We start from the raw sequence: 8,561 nt of genomic DNA on the forward strand, positions 1-8,561 counted from the left end.
CTTTACACAATTGATGTGTGTATGGATTGGGATAACAGTTGTATGAGCCCCTAATAAAATGTTAAAAAAAAAAAAATCAAATGGGAAGCAGATGCCCTCTTTAACAAGTGGTGCTGGAATAAATGGATCTTTACCTGCAGAAAAATGAAGCAATATCCTTATCTCACTCCATGCACAAGAATAAATTCACGGATCACAGACCTCAAGGTAAACCCTCAAACTATTATGGCCGTCAAAGAGGAAATTGGGACCAACCTGAGAAGCTTGGCACAGGGAATACATAGACTATCAGAAATAGGGAAGGACACAAATACAAATGAGTCACAAATTGACAAATAGGATATACTGAAGATAAAACACCTGTGTACATCAAAAGAATTCACCAAGAGAGTAATAAGAGAGTCCAAGGACTGAGGAAACATCTTTAACAATGACACATTAGACAAAGGCCTTATTACTAAAATCTACAATATTCTGCTAGCTTCCAAAAAGAAAAAAAAAACTAATTGCCCTCTGAGGAGGTGGGCAAATGACCTGAACAGATGTTTCATCAGGGCAGAAATCCCAATGGCCAATAAACATATGAGGAAATGCTCCCGATCATTAGCCATAAGAGAAATGCAAATAAAAACAACTATGAGATACCACCTAACATCCTCAAAGATAGCCCAATTCAAAAAATCAGAAAGCAATAAGTATTGGAGGGGCTGTGGTGAGATAAGAACACTCAACCACTGCTGGTGGACCTGTAGGTATGTACAGCCCCTATGGAAATCGATTTGATAATATTTAAAACAAATGGAAATTGAGCTACCATATGACCCAGCAATCCCCCTCCTTGGCAGAAACCCAGAAGAGGCAAGAAACAAACCATGGCCAGATATCTGTGCGCCAATGTTCAATGCAGCATAGTTCACAATTGCAAGGAGTTGGAAACAACCCAAATTTCCATCAACAGACAAATAGATTAAAAAACTGTGATACATGCATACAATGGAGTATTATGCATCGCTAAAAAGCAGTGATGAATTCATGAAGCACATCGCCACATGGGAAGAACAGGAGGAAATCATGCTAAGCAAAGTAAGCCAAGCACAAAAGGACAAGTACACCATCAGTCAACAGAGGTAAGTTTAAAAAAAAAAATGCAAAAGGGGCATAGGGAAAAAGCTACTGTATACAACACTCCTGGGGTGATGACCAGGTAGTATGGCAGGGGCCATACCAAATCCAGGGGTACAGATGGTAGCCAACTAAAAAGAGGGAAAAAAAGGGGAACAGGGCACTAACCCACCTAAGTGGAGGGTATTATTTATATCTCCACTGGGAAAGAGGGACCAGGCTTCAATCCAGTGGTCCAAGAAGTGAGCACAACATACCAGCATGAAGCAGGGAACCAGTAGAGAGGTCTGAGGGGTCAGCCTCAACCCCAACTACATGGACAGCCACCTCTCCCCCTAGAAGGATTTACTTCAGAGGACAGCACTGAAGTTGCAGCTCAGAGAGAGGGACATGTCTGATCACAGCACACGGGAGCAAATGAAGTGGGAGGAAGAGAGAATAGAGTATATCCCAGCCCCGCACCAAGTCTTGAGAACAATATCCTTGCTCAGAGCAGCCAATGCACAAAGAGGACAATTAGGCTAGCCTCACTATGAGACATGACATCCCTCACTGACCCCTAGCCCTGCAGGGGACAACACTGGAGACACAGTGTGGAAATTGTGCCCGATGTGATCCCACCACACCAAGGCAAAACACTAAGGGGGTGCAACAAACCAGCAAAGTAAGCAGAGCAAGGAAGTTCTGAGGGAGTACCAAAAATAGACTTTGGGGCCAGGGCTTAGCACCCCATCAGACTCCACCGAAAAAAGCTCCTAAAGTTCAACAAAAAGACCTTGAACAATTTACAGGCTTTTCTATTTTTGTCATTGGTTTGTTGGTTGTTTTGTTTTCTTTTGTTGCTTTGTTTTGCTCTGTCTTGTTTCATGTGCATATGATTATCTCTGCAGGTCTATCTAGATAAAGATAGGTTGGATAAACAATCTGGAGGAGAAAAGGATGGTTCAGGGGGGACATGGAGAGGGGGAGATGGGGAAAAGGAAGTGTTGTTAACAAACCCAGGGACATGGGAACAACAAGTGACCCAGTGGAGAGGAGGTTGTAAGAGGCCTGGTAGGGCTTGATCAAGAGCAATGTAACCGAGAGGAATTGCTGAAACCCAAATGAAGGCAGAACATGATAGTGGGACAAGAGGAAAGTAAAAGGAATTAGAGGGAAGAACTAGGAGTCAAAGGGCATTTATAGAGGTCTAAATGCGGGCATGCACATATGTAAATATATTTAGATATGATGATGGGGAAATAGAGCTATGTGCATATATTTATAGCTTTAGTATTAAGGTAGCATATGGACATAGAACCTCCACTCAAGCACTCCCTCAATGCAAGAACACTTTTTCTATTAAAATGGCTTTCCATGATACTCACCTTCCCGACACAATCGCTGAAGACAAAGCGAGTGCATAAGCAAATGTGATCAAGATAGCTGATGGTGACCAGCTTTCCAAAGAAAATAGCATCTGGGTCTTGAAGGCTTGAAGGTAAACAAGCGGCCATCTGGTTGAGAAGCAACAAGGAAGAAGCACACCAGCCAGAGTGATCACAAGGTATCGATGGGATCAGGTCTCAGGCATCAAAGAACAAAAGATCATATCATTTTGAATAAGGGGGAGTGTGGAGTGGGGACCCAAAGTCAATCTGTAGGCAACTGGACATACTCTTACAGAAGGGTCATGGGTGGGAGATGAGCCAGTCAGGGTGCAGTACAGCAACGATGAAACAACTTTCCTCTAGTTCTTTAATGCTTCCTCCCTACCACCATCATGATCCCAATTCTACCTTGCAAATCCAGCTATACCAGAGGATGTACACAGCATTGATAGGAACTGGAAACAGAGAATCCAAGACAGATGAACTCCTCAGGACAAGTGGTGAGCGTGGCAATACCGGGAGGGTAAAGGGAAGGTAGGGTAGAAAGGGGGAACTGATTACAAGAATCTACATATAACTCCCTCCCTGGGGGTGGACAACAGAAAAGTGAGTGAAGGGAGATGTTGGACAGTGTAAGACATGACAAAATAATAATAATTTATAAATTTTCAAGGGTTTTCATGGGCAGGGAGGGGAAAATGAGTAGCTGATACCAAGGGCTCAAGTAGAAAGCAAATGTTTTGAGAATGATGATGGCAACAAATGTACAAATGTGCCTGGCACAATGGATGGGTGGGTGGATTGTGATGAGAGTTGCATGAGCCCAAAAGAAAATGATTTTTTTTAAAAAGATGCTGTAGGCAGTGCTTTTTCTTTTAAGGCAGGAAACTCCAAAGTGGTATGAATAGCTGAGTTTTCTGCTGTGGCTTTTTCTTTTTTAGTTAAACTCATAAAATAGATGGCAATCTTCTTATTTTAAAGAGCTTTATGTTTTCCTCCATTTTCCCCCATTTTAGCAAAGAGAGTAAAGAATACAAATTATATAATCTCTCTGGCCTTGATTCCAGCTGTGTTTAGTGTTTGTCATAGGAATCAAGTGATTTTCAAACAGCTGGATGTTCTCAACCATATTTTACCCTAATTATCCTTTTCTATGATCTTCAGAACTATTCCCAATAAACTTTTTCCTGATTAAATATACATGTTTGGGTAAAAGATAAGGAAGGACAATCAAGAATAAAACGAAGGAGAAATCAAAGTCAGCTAAAAATGCCACACCCGGTCATAAATAACATTCATATTTTTATTACCATTCATTTTCTATATACAAACAAGCAATTATAATTTGACAGAACATGCTGTTCTATAAATTTTCCTTTTATAGTAGATCTTTAGTAGTTTCCAATGAAATTAAGTTTATTTCAAAGATGTCATATCACCACTACCTGCTCTTTCTCCAGCATCTACCTGCCAATTATATCAAGATCACTTCTCATATTGGTCATGTCTAAAATCAAAGACACTTACATGACTGTTCACTTTCAATCCATAACCAATTTTTAGTAAATCAAGGTTCTTTTATCTCAAATATAATATATATTATATATATTAATATATAAGTATATATGTAGTAAATTATTTTCCCCTCCAGTAATAAACCCTAATCATGCTTCATTATTTTTTAGTTGGTCTACAACAGAAATAGCTATACTTATTATATTTATAGGCTGAGAAAATTATCAAAGAAGCTGGCTTATATGGGGAAGAATGGAGCATCTCTTGCTGATAAAGATCAAGGATTTCAGTCTTCAGTCTGATTACAACGCAATGTAAAGACCAGAATCCTCCCAACTGGACCAACAGGGAACATCATGATAAATGGAGATTTCAAGGATTTTCTCTAGCTTTCCTGTACAATTAATGTTCATGGAACCAGCAGTCAAGAGATGAATTACATTATGTATATCTGTTGCACAAGACTTCTTTAGAATATTGAAAAATAAGGATGTTACACTTTGAAGATTAAGATATGCCTGGTCCAAGCCATGATATTTTATATAGCTCCGTATTCATGTGAAAGTTGGATTCTGAATAAAGTAGACTGAAGAAATGATGCATTTGAATTTTGGGCAAAGAATATTGACAGTACCATGCACTTCTAACAAGAAAAATTAATGTCTTGGAGTTTGCCCAGAATGTTCCTTAAAGGTAAGAATGGGAAGACTTCTGTTTATGTACGTTGGACATGTTGTCAAGAGAGACCAGTCACTGAGGAAGGACTTCATGGTCGGTAAAGCAGAGTGGCTGTGAAGGAAGGAATAGAAGGCCCTCAATGAGATGCATTGACACCCTGGGTACAATAGGATGGAGAATAAGAATGATTTGGGGGTTGGTGTAGGACCGTGCAATGTTTCATTCTGTTATGCCTAGGGTCACTATGGGACAAACTGAATAGCTTAACAGCATACTTTATCTGTTCTATATTTTGATGATTAATATATGTCTGAAGATGCTTATCCTCATTTTGAGTTGGGCGCTATTGGCAAATGACGTTCCTGAAGGTTTGCTGCATTCATGTCTTTAGAGTCTATTCTACGTTGAGAAGGCTGCTCTTCCTCAGGACCATTTTGATACCTTCCAACCTGAGGAATTGTCCTCTAACACTATACCTGACAATGTTCCACTGCTATTCATAAGCTTTTCAGTACCAATCCCTCAGAAATGGACATCCTATTTATTCTTTACAGTCTTTTCTTAGTCTGGAAGCTCTGCTGAGATTTTGTTTCAATCTAAGTGACTGCTAGCAGTTGAAATACCAGTGATAGAGTTTCCATCATCACAACACCCAAATCACCAGTCTGTCAAACTAACAAAGAAAACATATAGCACAATTGTATTTTACATGGGGCCACTATGCGTTAAAGTTGACTCAGTGGTAGCTGTTTATTTCTGTTTACTATACAGGAAGTAATAGTGAAAGCACAGCGATTGCTGTTGTAGACCAGTACAACTGCCTCTTATTCCATGCACATGTTCTGCATGAGCACAATGAAGTGTTCTGGAATTCCTATTCTTCTCAAGGTTTTCCATAGTTTGTTTTGGTCCACACAGTTGAATGCCTTGGCACAGTCAATAAAACACAAGCAAACAACTTTGTGGTATTCTCCGTTTTCATCCAAGATTCATTTGACATCAGTAGTGATAGCCCTTCTTCCACATTCCCTTCTGAATCTGGCCTGAACCTCTGGAAGTCCCTGGCAATGTACTGCTGTGAATTTTGCTGTATGATCAGTAAAACTTACTGACATGTGATATCAATGATATTGTTCTTTAATTTGAGCTTCTGTTGAGTCACCCTTCTTTGAAATGGGTACAAATATGGATCTCTTACAGTCAGTTGGCCAATTAATTATATGTCTTCCAAATTTCCTGCCATAGACAAGCAAATGTTTCCAGTGTTTCATCAGCTTCTTGAAACAGTAAAAAGTATGAATCTATGAAAATTAGACCAAACCAAATAACCAAACTCAATACATTGAACTCAATACCTACTCATAGTGACCCTATAGCAACTATAATGGATGGCGTAGAACTGCATCAAAACTGACTGGACAGCACCTAAAACCACAACAACATATGTTTATGGTGGTTATATTTTCCTAAGTACATCACCAGGCCTTTTACTGCTGGACTGAAACCTCCACTTGATTAGCAACCAAGTGCCTCACCCTTTTGCACCATGAAAACATCAATGTTACCATGAAATCTGCTTAGAATCTTCCAAGGACTTCCCATAACACAATAGAAATCAAAGTAAATGCTTCGGCCTAAAAGATTGCTTGGGGCTCTGGGATAACAATCCTGCTAAGAGCAGCCAATGCAGAGAGGACCTTAGGGCCGGCCCCACCACGAGACCCAATCTTCCCTCACTGACCTATAGCACTATAGGACAGCACTATAGCTGTCCACCTGGACAGCACCGGAGATATTGTGAGGAAAGTGTGCCTGGTTTGCCCTATGCACAGTAGGATTAAATGCAAAGGGAGTGCAACAGGGCAGCAAGGGACGCAAAGTAACCACGTCTCTGAGGAGTCCTGAAAATAGACTTCTGACTTGGAGGACAGGGCTTGGCACCTCATCAGACTTGATCAGAATACATACATATGGGTCGGCAGACAGACCTGGGACTCTGTACTTATCTATTGTTTTGTTTGCTTGTTTTGTTTTTGTTTTTCTTTTCCCCTATGTCTATCTATATAAAATAGGCAGGATGAACAATCTAGAGAAGAAAGCAATGGGACTGCAGTTCTTGGGGAACATGGGAGAGGAAGGTGTGGGGAGGTGGAGTGGGGAGCCAACAAACTCAGAGATAAGGGATAAGGGAACAGCAAGAGATCTAAAATTGATGACGAGGAGGGTGTACAATGCTCAGTGGGGTATAATTAAGTGCAATGTGTCAGAGGAATTATGGAGAGCTGAATGGAGGGTAAGTATGATAGTTAGATAGAAGGAAGATGAAAGGAAATAGAGGAAAGAAATAGGAGGCAAAAGCTATTTATAGAGATATTTAGCTATAAGCATGTGTATATATAAATATACTCATTTATAATGAAAGGGATATTTCTATGTTAAGTATTAAGATACCAGACAGACTTTAGACCTCTATTCAAAGCCTCCCTTAACACAAGAACACTTTGTTCCAATAACCTGGCACTCTTTGATACTCACCTTTGTGATATGATCGCTGAAGCCAGAATGGGTACATACGCAAATGTTGCAAAGATAGCAGATGGTGCCTGGCTATCAAAAGATATAGAATCTATGGTCTTATAGGCTTGAAGTTAAACAAGCAGCCATCCAGCAGGGAAGCAAATAAAACCACATGGTAGAAACACACCAGCCTGTGTGATCATGAGGTGTCGACAGGATCAGATATCAAGTGTCAGGTATCAAAAGATCCAAACAAACAACTATATCAATGTGAATGAGAGGGTTTGGAGTGGAAACCCATCTGTAGACAATTGGATACCCACCCCCCCAGAAGGGTTATGAGGAAGGGAAGATTCAACCAAGGTGAAGTATAGCACCAAGGAAAAATACATTATTCCTCTAGTTCCTGAATGCTCTCCACACACCCCCACACCCCCACCCCGCGCCCTGCCCCCATTACTATGACCCAGCTCTACCTTACAAATCTGGCTAGATCATTGGTACAGATAATAGCTCTAGACACATGGAGTATCAATATCATGAGAGTAGGGGTGTGGTAGCTACATAATCTGGTGTCAATTTGAGGATTAAGAGTGTAGGGGTGGATTCTAGGCTTTCCATCAGGCTATAACCAATGAGGGTTCTGTGTGGCCATGGCTTTCCCCTGAGGACTCTGGAAATTCCTGGCTTTCCTCCTTGGAGGCAGGAGACAGACTCTCTCTGCTTCAGCTCACACCCTTGGAAACTGACAACACTCGCTCCCTGAAAGACACTCTACTGACAAGACACTTGGCGATACACTGATAAACCCCCGTGTCCTGGGAACTGGAGAAGCCACATGGAGACCCCAACCAGCATTGAGATGCTTACCATGCCACTGGATCCACAAGAATTTACATCCACTGGCCTGTGATCACCTTGCATTCAGCATCATTGCATGTGTTTCATGAGTCTGAAGAGGACTTTATAGATTGCTATCAGACATATGGGCTAACATCGCACTTATGGGCTCGGATTGGACTGGGTTGGGATGCTTTCTTCCTTTTTTAAAAGCATTTTATTGGGGGCTCATACAATTCTTATCACAATCCATACATAATCCCATTGTGTCAAGCACATTTGTACATTTGTTGCCATTATCATTCTCAAAACATTCGTCTTTTACTTGATCCCTTAATATTGGCTCCACATTTCCCCCCCTGCCTCCTCACTCTCCCCTCTGGAAACCTTCATAATTCATAAATAATTATTATTTAGTCATATGTTACACTGTCTGACATCTCCCTTCGCCCAGTTCTCTGTTGTCCATCCCCCAGGGAGGAGGTCATACATAGATTCTTATAATTGGTTCCCCCTTTC

At 40.8% G+C, this 8,561-nt stretch overlaps 1 protein-coding gene across 1 annotated transcript in view; it reads right to left on the bottom strand.

The window, feature by feature from the left end:
- Positions 1–8,561, bottom strand: part of LRRTM4 (leucine rich repeat transmembrane neuronal 4) — a 944,170-nt gene that overhangs the window by 58,480 nt on the left and 877,129 nt on the right. The gene's annotated exons all lie outside the window — the stretch shown is intronic.

The sequence above is a fragment of the Echinops telfairi genome, unplaced genomic scaffold (genome assembly GCF_000313985.2).
Source record: "Echinops telfairi isolate 266 unplaced genomic scaffold, ASM31398v2 ScPeMD7_7467;HRSCAF=8505_1, whole genome shotgun sequence".
Taxonomy (NCBI): domain Eukaryota; kingdom Metazoa; phylum Chordata; class Mammalia; order Afrosoricida; family Tenrecidae; genus Echinops; species Echinops telfairi.